Raw genomic sequence first — 12,974 nt, 5'->3', positions numbered from 1 at the left:
TGCACATGATTCTACCCCGTACCTCCTCCAAATTATTTTGGTCTTTAAGACCAGTAACTACTTTCTATCTACACCTCCCACTTCAACACACACACTCAGACACACACACACACGCACAGACACACGCACAGACACACACACACACACGCACAGACACACGCACAGACACAGACACACACACACTCACACACGCACAGACACACACACACAAAGCCCAGTGTTTGGCAGGCAGTCAATGTGTGCTAGACCACGTTCAATACCCAGTGGTAATGTAATATAGCTGAAAGAGAGGCTGAATGACTGAGAGACCCAGGTGTGACTCTGTGGGGTCCTGGGGAGAGGGGGGACAGTGGCGTACGTGTGTGTGTGTGCATGTGTAAGAGAGAGAAAGAAGGGTGTGTGGGGTGTTACAAGGTGTGTGTGTGTGTGTGTGTGTGTGAGTGTGTGCTTGTTTGGGCCGCTCGCTCCCCTCCAGGAAATAAGCTGCTCCCAGACAGGGCCTCTCTGCTCGGCACAGGGCCAAAACGCTGAACGTCGGGTGTGTGTGTGTGTGTGTGAGTTCTGGCACCCACCTAGAAACACAACGTAGAGCTCTCCTGTGACATGTTGTTATGCTTTAACAAAGAGGGAGAGAGAGAGAGAGAGGGGGGAGAACGAGAAATATGGACGAGCGATAGAGAGGGGAGTGGATAGCAAGGGTATCCGCCCAGTTACAGTCCAAATCAAATCGACCACACACAACTGGATTCCCTTTGCAGGCGTCAAGAGATATGTATGAAATTGTTACAGTGAGAGTGAGCCAAAACCAGAACACACACACACACAGAGACAGGAGGACATCAGATAACCACTGCTGGGAACGAGGGAGGAGTGGCCAGAAAACACACCAGAGATCTCTCGCTCTCTCTTTCTCCTGTCTATCATCCCTCCATCGTTACCTCTCATTAAACCATTGAGCTGTGATCACCTTAGTGACATACTGATGGAGAAGGAGCGGGTTTAGGGTCCCCCTGTAGCGGTGCAAGCAGATACAGACATACAGTCCCTAAAGAAAATCTACACATCCTTCAACTTTTTTTCACATTTTGTCACGTTACAAAGTGGGATTGAAATAGATTTAATTGACTTTTTTTTTTGTCAATGAGCTACACAAAAAAATATGCGAATTAATAATTAATAACAATGTCATAACTACAAGATGGTCGTTGCATAAGTATTCACCCCCTTTGTTTAGGCAAGCGTAAATTATAATGAGGAAAAATATAAACGCAACATGCAACAATTTCAAAGATTTTACTGAGTTACAGTTCATATAAGGAAATCAGTCAATTAAAATGAATTTATTGGGCCCGAATCTATGGATTCGTGAGTGGGCATAGGCCCACCCACTGGGGAGCCAGGACCAGCCAATCAGAATGAGTTTTTCCCCACAAAAGGGCTTTATTACAGACAGAACTACTCCTCAGTTTCATCAGCTGTCTGGGTGGCTGGTCTCAGACGATCCGGATGGTGAAGAAGGTGGTTGTAGAGGTCCTGGGCTGGCGTGGTTACACGTGGTCTGCGGTTGTGAGGCCGGTTGGACGTGCAGCCAAATTCTCTAAAACGTCGTTGGATGCGGCATATGGTAGAGAAATTAACATTTAATTATCTGGCAACAGCTCTGGTGGACATTCTTGCAGTCAGCATGACAATTGAAAAAAATTGAGACATCTATGGCATCGTGTTGTGTGAAAAAACTGCACATTTTAGAATGGCCTTTTATTGTCCCCAGCACAAGTTTCACCTATGTATTAATCATGCCGTTTAATCAGCTTCTTGACATGATATGCCACACCTGTCAGGGGGATGGATTATCTTGGCAAAGGAGAAATGCTCACTAACAGGGATGTAAACAAATTTGTGCACCAAATTTGAGAGAAATAAGCTTTTTGTGCATATGGCAAATATTTTATTTCAGTTCATGAAACATGGGACCAACACTTTACATGTTGCGTTTATATTTTTGTTCAGTATAGTTCAGAAGTAAAATTTGTCTTAACAAATCACATAAGTTATATCGAATCACTGTGAATGAATAGGGGTTGGTTGACATGATTTTTTAATGACTACCCCTTCCTCTGTCCGACATACATACATCTTCAACTACAAAGACCAGGGAGCTTTTCGAAAGCCTCATAAAGAAGGGCAGTGATTGGTAGATGGGTAACAATAACAAATCAAATACCTACTACATATTTAAGCACAGTCAAGTTAATAATTATGCTGTGGATTATGTATCAAACCACCCAGACACATCAAAGATGCAGTCATCCATCTGAACTAAGCTGCAGGACGGGAAGGAAACCGCTCAGGGATGTCAAGATGAGGCCATCGGTGATTTAAAAACAGTTCAATGGTTGTGACGGGAGAAAAACGATGGATCAACATTGTAGTGACTGCACAATAATGACCTAAATAACAGAATACAAATGCACATCATAACATTTTTCCAAAACATGAATATGTATGCAACAAGGCACTAAAGTAAAAACACGGCAAAGGAATACACTTTTTTGCCTAAATGCAAAGTCTTATGTTTTCAGCAAATCCAACACAATACCAGAGTCGCTGCCTCCTTATTTTCAAGCATGGTGGTGGCTGCATCATGGTATAGGTATGCTTGACATCAGCAAAGACAGGGGAGATTTGTTTAGGATGAAAAGAAACGGGATGGAGCTAAGCACAGGCAAATCCTAGAGGAAAACCTGCTGCAGTCTGCTTTACACCAGACACCGAGAGAGGAATTCACCTCTCAGCAGGACAATAACCTACAACACAAAGCCAAATCTACACTGCAGTTGCTTACCAAGAAGACAGTGAATGTTCTTGAGTGGCCAAGTTCGTTTTTACTTAAATCTCCTCTAAAAGCTTTGGCAAGACTTGCTGTCTAGCCATGATCCCCAACACCTTGTCAGAGCTAGAAGAATTTTGAAAATAATGGGCAAATATTGCACAACGCAGATGTGCAAAGCTCTTATGAGACTTATCCAAGAAGACTCACAGCCGTAATCGCTGCCAAAGGTGTTTCTACCATATAATGTTTCATTTTTATTAAGTCTTAAAAAAAAAAGAAAATTGTTAACTTGACAGAGTATTTTGTGTAGATCACTGACCAAAAAATGGCAATTAAATCAATTTTAATCGCACTTTGTAACACAATAAAATGTGAAGAAATCCAAAGGGAGGCTGTAGACTTTCTATAGTCACTGTACAGTGACAGACGCAAACATACACAGACAAACACAAGCACAGACGCACAACATCAGCATTTGTATAAATGCACAGACATACAGACACACTTCCTTACCTGGCCAACTGTGTGCTCCAACCAGACGGCCTCGCTGCAGGAGAGAAACGTCAAATCATTCTGTCGGCGCGATGCAGAATGCTCTAAAATCGACTCTCTTTTTTTTTTTGGAATCAAATGATATCACTTGATAAGATGCCAAACTTACCATTCCCACACTTTATTATGATTGGCTCTTTGCTGTGGCTGCACAGCCCTGACCGTGACGCCAGGCTGGCCCATGCCAACAGCATACCGAGGCCGTGTCATCATGTTAGGCCTTGTTCCGCTGCGAATAGAGAAGCACGTCAGTGCAATGACATTATAACTGTAGAGAAGCCTAGAGGCCTGGCATGACAGGTACGGACTTCAGTTGTGTGTCTGAGGAGCCATCAGGGAGCTCACAAGAACATTGTGGTTAGTAATAATGGTGCTAATTTGTTGTTATAGATTAACACACTTATCCTGAACATGTTACAGAATCACCAGCATGTTTATGTTAGCAGCTTCAGCCACTCCTAAAGGAAGGAGACAGACGGAGTGTTGTCGGAGTGTGTGTCGGTCTCTTAGACGCAGTGTTGTCGGAGTGTGTGTCGGTCTCTTAGACGGAGTGTTGTCGGAGTGTGTGTCGGTCTCTTAGACGGAGTGTTGTCGGAGTGTGTGTCGGTCTCTTAGACGGAGTGTTGTCGGAGTGTGTGTCGGTCTCTTAGACGGAGTATTGTCGGAGTGTGTGTCGGTCTCTTAGACGGAGTGTTGTCGGAGTGTGTGTCGGTCTCTTAGACGGAGTATTGTCGGAGTGTGTGTCGGTCTCTTAGACGGAGTATTGTCGGAGTGTGTGTCGGTCTCTTAGACGGAGTATTGTCGGAGTGTGTGTCGGTCTCTTAGACGGAGTGTTGTCGGAGTGTGTGTCGGTCTCTTAGACGGAGTATTGTCGGAGTGTGTGTCGGTCTCTTAGACGGAGTATTGTTGGAGTGTGTGTCGGTCTCTAGTGGATTCCTGATTGTATCACATGAGCATTTTGAGGCCACATCAAATCAAAATGCGTTTGTCATATGCCCCGAATACAACAGGTGTAGACTTTACCGTGAAATGCTTACTCACGAGCCCTTTCCCAACAATGCAGAGTTAAAAAATACAAAAAATATGCTAAATAAAAAGTAAATAATAACACAATAAAATAACAATAACGAGGCTACAGTATATACAAGGAGTAACGCTACCGAGTCAATGTGCAGGGGTACGAGGTAGTAATATGTACAGGTAATATGTGCAGGTAATATGTACGAGGTAATACGTACGAGGTAGTACGTACGAGGTAATATGTACAGGTAATATGTGCAGGTAATATGTGCAGGTAATACGTGCAGGTAATATGTACAGGTAATATGTATGAGGTAATACGTACAGGTAATATGTACGAGGTAATATGTACGAGGTAATACGTACGAGGTAATACGTACGAGGTAGTACGTACGAGGTAATATGTGCAGGTAATACGTGCAGGTAATACGTGCAGGTAATACGTACAGGTAATACGTACAGGTAATACGTACAGGTAATATGTATGAGGTAATACGTACAGGTAATACTTACAGGTAATATGTGCAGGTAATATGTATGAGGTAATACGTACAGGTAATACGCACAGGTAATATGTATAGGTAATATGTGCAGGTAATATGTATGAGGTAATACGTACAGGTAATACGCACAGGTAATATGTACAGGTAATATGTGCAGGTAATATGTATGAGGTAATACGTACAGGTAATACGTACAGGTAATACGCACAGGTAATACGTACAGGTAATATATGCATGTAGGCAGTGGCGACCCGTCATTCAGGGTGGGTTGTGAGCCCCACATTTTAAGCTAAAAAAAAGGTTGCCTGTTTTTCATGTTATTTTGGAATTAATACTTGTCATATATCAGTTTGCAAACAATGTAAAAAAATAAGTTAATAAAGCCTCAAGCAAACACGGTCTCTTTTTTGTTTTCTTGAGTAAGACAGCTCCAAAATGCAGGTGCAGCTCAGTGCTTTGTGGTGGTGGGGCAGCCAGCAGAAAATACAGAGCGTAGGGGTTGGTAATGTTCTCTAGTTGCGATTGGCTCAGTGTTCTGACACTCATGGGGAGACTACGTCACCGCCAAATCTAAGGGTAGAGCAACATTGGCCATGCTATCAATCTAGCATGAATTCTGCCGTGCTCAAAACTAGAGGTCGACCGATTATTTAGGGCCGATTTCATTTATTATTATTTTTTACACCTTTATTTAACTAGGCAAGTCAGATTAAGAACACATTCTTATTTTCAATGACGGCCTAGGAACGGGGGTTAACTGCCTTGTTCAGGGGGGATTCGGGATTTGTTTTTGCAACCTTCCGGTTACTAATCCAATCCAACGCACGAGGAGCCTGCATGGCAGGCTGACTACCTGTTACGCGAGGGCAGCAAGAAGCCAAGGTAAGTTTCTAGCTAGCATAAAACGATCAATCTTAACATAATCACTAGTTAACTACACATGGTCGATGACATTACTAGTTTATCTAACGTGTCCTGCGATGCATATAATCGATGCGGTGCCTGTTAATTTATCATCGAATCACAGCCTACTTCGCCAAACGGGTGTTGATTTAACAAGCGCATTTGCGAAAAAAGCACTGTTGTTGCACCAATGTACCTAACCATAAACATCAATGCCTTTCTTTAAAATCAATAAACAAGTATATATTTTGAAACCTGCATATTTAGTTAATATTGCCTGCTAACATGAAATTGTGTCACATCTCTAGCGTTCATTGCACGCAGAGTCAGGGTATATGCAACAGTTTGGGCTGCCTGGCTCGTTGCGAACTAATTTGCCAGAATTTTACGTAATTATGACATAACATTGACATAACATAACTCGTAAGCATTCATTCAGACAGCACTTTCGTGCGTTTTGCCAGCAGCTCTTCGCTGTGTTTCAAGCTGTTTATGACTTCAAACCGGGTGGGTATAATTTGTGGAACGTTCCAACAGGAATCTATTCCAAAAACTTCGTAAATAACAAGGTTGACAAAAAACAACGCATACAAAGTTGTATAGCGGCAGAATAAGATACCGGGTAGTGAGTGGTCTATTTCATTGCGTTTTTCACTCATCACGTTTATTCCAAAAAATGTCTGTCCTCACTCTGGTTGCCTATAGACAAACATTAAGAATAAGCTACGTGGTGAGTTGATGCCTATTCGGCAGCTAGTTAGCTAGGTTTGTATGCGTTGCTACTTTGTATGCGTTGTTGGTTGGCAACCTTTTACTTTACGTTTTTTGGAACAGATTCCGTTGGAACGTTCCACAAATTATACCCACCCCTTCAAGCCTGTCAACTCCCAAGATGAGGCTGGTGTAACGATGTGAAATGGCTAGCTAGTTAGCGGGGTGTGCGCTAATTGCGTTTCAAACGTCACTCGCTCTGAGACTTGGAGTAGTTGTTTCCCTTGCTCTGCATGGGTAACGCTGCTTCGAGGGTGGCTGTTGTCGATGTGTTCCTGGTTCGAGCCCAGGTAGGAGCGAGGAGAGAGACGGAAGCTATACTGTTACACTGGCAATACTAAAGTGCCTATAAGAACATCCAATAGTAAAGGTATATGAAATACAAATCGTATAGAGAGAAATAGTCCTTTAATTCCTATAATAACTACAACCTAAAACTTACCTGGGAATATTGAAGACTCATGATAAAAGGAACCACCAGCTTTCATATGTTCCCATGTTATGAGCAAGGAACTTAAACATTAGCTTTTTTACATGGCACATACTGCACTTTTACTTTCTTCTCCAACACTTTGTTTTGCATTATTTAAACCAAATTGAACATGGTTAATTATTTATTTGAGGCTAAATTGATTTTATTGATGTATTATATTAAGTTAAAATAAGTGTTCATTCAGTATTGTTGTAATTATCATTATTATAAATAAACCCCCCCCCCCCCCCCCTAAAATCGGCCGATTAATCGGCAGCGGCTTTTTTGGTCCTCCAATAATCGGTATCGGCGGTCAAAAATCATAAATCGGTCGACCTCTACTCAAAACAACTGTTAACTCGGATCTGGGAAATCTGACTTCAGTGAATTCAAGACAACTGGGACCTCAGGAAAAAAATGAGCTCTGAATGGGAAAATACGTTTTGAACGGTCATCCAACTCGGAATTGTAAATCGGGAACTCGGGCCTCTTTCTAGAGCTACGACCTGAAGATCACTGATTTTATCATCATTCGACCTTGTTTTTTTCAGAGTTCCCAGTTGTCTTGAAAGCACCATAAATTCAGATAATGCCAGACTTTGATGACAAAGTTTGATGACAAAATTTGCCCATGAAGGACCGCCGCGCCACCTTCCTGTTCAAGTGAGCACAGCACATCAAGGTGAGTCCTAAAATGTATTGTATACTGCTGCATAAATGATGTAATATGCCAGGGAGATATGTATACTGTAGCTAAGAAAGTAATATTAAGTGTATGTTGTGTAGTAAGTTTTTAGTAGCCCATGTGCCTTACCCTAATAATTTGGTTTATTTTCACCTCTTAATTTCGCCCACTTTTCTGACTTGGTTGTGCACATGTAGTCTATAACGTGTTTTAGAGAAATGTAATCATTGAATATTGTAAGAGCATTCATTGTCTGCTTATATGCTCCCTTTTCTTATCCTACGGTTCTGACTTGGGGTACAGGGAGAATAATGTAAGAATGGCCATGTTCTGAATTACGTTGCTGTACATTTCAAAAGTGCTGAATAAACAGTTATATTGACTACGTCCGTCTTAGCTAGCTCATTAATGTCTTAATCTAAATTACGGATTACCTCTTATCCGCTTGTCGTCCCCTTATGCCATAGTTTGTACATCTCAATTGTCAGGAGAAACCACATTTGTTTCAGCAAGTCAGCCATATCAGCTGTGTTTTTTTTAAAAGGCAGTAAATGAGACTGAATTAACTGTTTCACTGCCAGACAAAGCTCCGCTGATAGCCAGGTGTAGCAGCGGTAAGGTGTTGGGACTGCTGCTGGGACTCTGCTGTTGGCCCTAACAGTTTGTGGACACCGTTTGTCACCGTTATAGTGCAATTAATGTATTTGTTAGTGTTGTGTAGTAGCTTTGCTGGCATGGATCCCCCCCGCAAAAAATGAGTTTGCCCCCCAAGATGTACATGCTTAAATCGCCACTGCATGTAGGTAGGGGTAAAAGTGACTAGGCAATCCGGATAGATAATAAACAGAGTAGCGTATGTGAAGAGTGTTAAAAGTGTGTCGATGTGTGTTGCGTCAATGGGTGCGTTCATAAATTCACTCTGGCTATCTACTCCGATTTCAAAGCCCTCTCCGCTGCGGGTGCCAGAGCGCAGAATAACTGAGGAATTTACAAACGCTCGAAACCTCTTGAATATGACAAGTGTCAGTAAACCTCGGCGAAAAATCATAATTAAATTGTTCCCAGCAGCAACGTTACAGTCACCAACGCTCTGGATAACATGGAACCGCCTAATCAGCCCTGCTTGGGCGAGTAAAATGGTCAGGGGTTCTCTCATTTGTGTCTGGAAGTAGCTAGCAAGCTAGCCAACGTTAGCCAGCTAGCTTGGGTGCTTGACTGCCGTTGTGAGGTCAGAACGCTCAGATCAACCCAGAATTTACTCCTCGGCCAGAGCGTCCAGTGTGCGCTCTGAACACTCCGCGAGCAAAAACGCACTGAATTTACGAACGGACAATCTGACAACGCTCTGAATTTACGAACACACCCAATATGTTTGAATTTTGTCACTATTTCTATTTAATTGTGTATCTTCTCTTTAACTCTGCATTGTTGGTATAGGACCCCGTAAGTAAGCATTTCACCGTTAGTCTACACCTGCTGTCTACGAAGCATCTGACAAACACAATTTGACCTGATTTAATCTCAGCTAACGTCACAATTATTTTCTTGTTAACTACTAGTTATAACCTGGCAATAACCTATGGCTCAATGTTAATAACTCACCAATGGGGTACTCAATAAGCTAGGTGGTAATCTATCAACTTGAAATAAAAACTTCGGGTGGATGTTGCCTATCCAGCAGAAAACAGTGGTAGCCAGGCAGAGCCACGTCAAGCCCATCTATGGACCGCTGGCGTCCTCTAGTGGCGACAAAAAGGACGTGCATGAAGAGGGCGGGGACAGAACTGGTAAGGAGAGGAAGACCAAAATGACATTGAACGAATTCAAACGCTTTTCCTGGAAATTCGACGGAACCCGCCACAACTTCACCACATGACATTTCAGAAAGAAAATGCGACACTCCTTCCCCGAACACTGGAAGGCCCAGATTTCATTCAATGGCCGCGGTTACTTAACCGTTATTGAATTACATATCACAGACAGGACATTTTGGACCCTGGCACTACCGAGAAAGATACGACTTCAAGCCACATGTAGGTTTTGATCGCGTTTTAGAAGAGTAAAAAGGTTGAACCGAAAGCAGCACACCAGCCCGTCACTAGGCGATTACAACATCGCCTACTCATACTAGGTTCCCGTAAACCCATCGTTATTGTAACCAGATGACCATACTGCAAACACTTTCGATATTACTCATTGTGAAAAGGATAAAACACAGCTGGCAGAAATGCAAAATGCGTTTGCTACTTTTCCTATAGCCTACGTCTTTGTAGTTTTAGGCTACGAATAGGAAACTTCTCATCTACCTTGTTACGCTGTAGTAGCCTGTGTACTAAATGTTTGGAACAATGCATCCTAATTAAGAGATGATTACGCGCGTTCCATTGGTTACAATCATTGGACATAGCATATCAGTAGCCTATAAAGTAGGCATTAACTCAATACCATTCGTTCTAGATCTCATTTTGGATAAACATTCTCTGCTACGGTAATTCTGGTTAATTATGAAACATTAGAAGCCTGTGTTAATCAGGCTATATCAGTAAAATCGTTTTCATCTTACCTGTTTGTGCATGCTGCTTTCTCATGGGAGGTGCGGTTGCTGCACACTGTAACATCAACAAAAAACAACAACGTCGTAACACATCTTTCCACACGAATGACGTTCGTTCAGCCACGTAGCCTCCCAAAACCGTTCCCAAAATTAAGTAATAGCGAAATAATGTGTCAAAAATCCTTGCTCCATTTAGAAAATGTCGGCTTGCAGAAACTGTACACGCAGATACATTATGAAATCGTTGCTTGGGGAGAGAAGAGAGCATTTAGAGAATCAGCCATGGGCATGGCACAACGATTAGTCTCGTGTTGTTGCACAATTTCAAAGCTGTACAGTAATCTTCAATCTTGCATATCGTCTTCCAAAATGAATGTACAGCCCTCTCGCAGAAGAATTGAACATTCCTTTTCAAAATCGCCAAGCCAAGTACGTAGCTGCTACAACCGCCGGTATAGGCTATGCGTGCACCGCGGGCGGGTTTGCCACACGCATGTTCAATCCAAACACGCCTTTAGATATCGATATATTGTAGAAGGGCACCAGGACCAAAGCGGCGATGGATACTAAGAAATTGCGCAGTTCTTAATCAATTGAAACGCATACTGTTTCCCAAACTCTTCTCTGTTGTAAGGGCTCTTATCTTCCTCCTCCCTCTCGCTCTCTCTCTCTCTCTCTTTCCCTCTCATGCAGGTTTATTTTTGGTGGACGAGTCTTGGACATACACTGCCCAGCCTTATTATACACTGGCAAACACACACTGTATGGCTTGCTGAAATGCCCTTAGCGCTCTATTCTTCAGAGCACAAATTACCCTGATTTTTCCATTATTTGAGGGTTTGATCAATAATTTCTGCTATAATTTCAGTTGGACATAGTTAATGCAAGTCCATAAGGGGCACTTGGGATTTATAAAGTTATTTTATATAGTGATGTTTTTATAATAATGATTTCCTTTAGATAACAGGCCAGTTCACCACTATGGATAATACAGTTAGTTTACTATACACACTATCAAGGGTTAGCACATTCGATTTTACAAAACATTTCTCTAGGAATAGTGGATCTCGTTTTACAGCATTTAATTGAATAAGCAGACGAGAAAGGTTTGCTTCCAACAGAAAATGCCTCCTACAAATACCAGAGGAGTTCTGTAAAAGAGTTGAAAGTTAATTATTTTACTATTGGCCCTTTGAGACACACACACTCCTCTTCTTCAGAAAGTGTAATGCACAATAATGACTGTACATGTTACGTTGACAGTTTTCTCATCTCAAATTCAAAATACTTTTCTCGCTTTCAACAAACAAGACTGAGCCAACACTTTCCCTTACAACACTGCCTCAGAAGAACTTAAAAGCTTATTTGAATTTGAATTCAGCATGTTGCTATGAGCTCCCGAACAACAACTGGTAGCACACACACACACAGCCCAGACCTGGGCCACATAAAGAGGCCCTTAACGGTCTCTCTGTCTCTTTCAGAAGACATTCCCGCCTGAATACGGCCTTGAACTGGAGGGAGGCCCTCACTCCCTCCCTCACAACCGTTTCTTCTGTTTCACTCTTTCTCCCCAGTCCCTCTCTTGTTTTCCCCTCCTTTGAATAACTTTGTGTTGAAGCCTTTTACAGTGTGTGTGTGTGTGTGTGTGTGTGTGTGTCTAGAGTGAGTACTCACTCAGCAAATGTCTCTGATTTAGTTAATTAGAATGCCCCTCCTACTTCCACTTTGAGAAAATGTGTTAGCATAAATATTTCCATCTCACCTCGTTAAGCACATTGGGTTTGTGTGTGTGTGTGTGTATGCACACAGTTTGCCATCCTGACATAAAATGTGCCAATCAGACATTTCAGCACTTTGCCAATCCTACAAACAAACACAGAAAGTTGAAGCATACACACAGCAGGGTTTTTTCTGGATCAAATGGGCTTAGGTGGTGGGTGTAGCAGAGGGCGTGGCAATGGGAGCAGTTGGCGCTGGATTTGAGAGAACATTTTAGAGGCCTCCCATCTTGGTGGTGTAGATACATTTAAAAATATATATTTAAACCAATATCCTGCAATTCTACACGTTTCCCCATGGAGCTGAGAGAAATTGTTTCATTTTTAAAGCTAATTTCCTGCAATTCTACTTATTCTGCCATGGAGCGGAGAGAAAATGCAATTCTATGCATTTTGCATTGGCTAATGCTGTGTTCTTTTGCTCAAACATAATAACAAAATCAATACTGCTAAATTCATTGTTTTTAAAATTTTAAATTCTCCCTGACTGTCTATCTTTTATTTTGGGGATTGTTCATTCTCAAAGATTATATTATTTAAAAAATATATATTTTCTCTCTACTTCTATCAAGGCTTTAGTAATTTAAGTTCACACTGAAAGTGTTTTTCCATCCCAAAAAAGAAATAATAATATATAGACATTAGGGTTTGTACACCCACTTGACCTTCCTGAGTAACATCTGGATGTAGTGAATGTCTCTGTGTGTTACTCTTCTGTGTGAAATGTTGTTCACCTGTGCAGGAATATATATATATATATATATATATATATATATATATATATATATATATATATATATATACCTACTCATTCAAGGGTTTTTATTTATTTTTACTCTTTTCTACATTGTAGAAAAATAGTGAAGACATAAAAACTATGAAATAACACATATGGAATCA

At 41.6% G+C, this 12,974-nt stretch overlaps 1 protein-coding gene across 1 annotated transcript in view; it reads right to left on the bottom strand.

Moving 5' to 3' along the window:
• The window catches only part of LOC106608825 (lysine-specific demethylase 6B-like), a 171,640-nt gene extending 160,671 nt beyond the window's left edge, over positions 1 to 10,969 (bottom strand). Inside the window, 3 exon segments of the mRNA XM_045721741.1 lie at positions 3,347 to 3,380; positions 3,495 to 3,614; positions 10,303 to 10,969. The gene's annotated coding sequence lies outside the window, so the exon portion shown is untranslated.
• Between the last annotated feature and the right edge of the window lie 2,005 nt (positions 10,970 to 12,974).

The sequence above is a fragment of the Salmo salar genome, chromosome ssa07, assembly GCF_905237065.1.
Source record: "Salmo salar chromosome ssa07, Ssal_v3.1, whole genome shotgun sequence".
NCBI classification, from domain to species: Eukaryota; Metazoa; Chordata; class Actinopteri; order Salmoniformes; family Salmonidae; genus Salmo; species Salmo salar.
The sequence above is the reverse complement of the archived record's forward strand: the minus strand, read 5'-3'. Positions and strand labels throughout refer to the sequence as shown.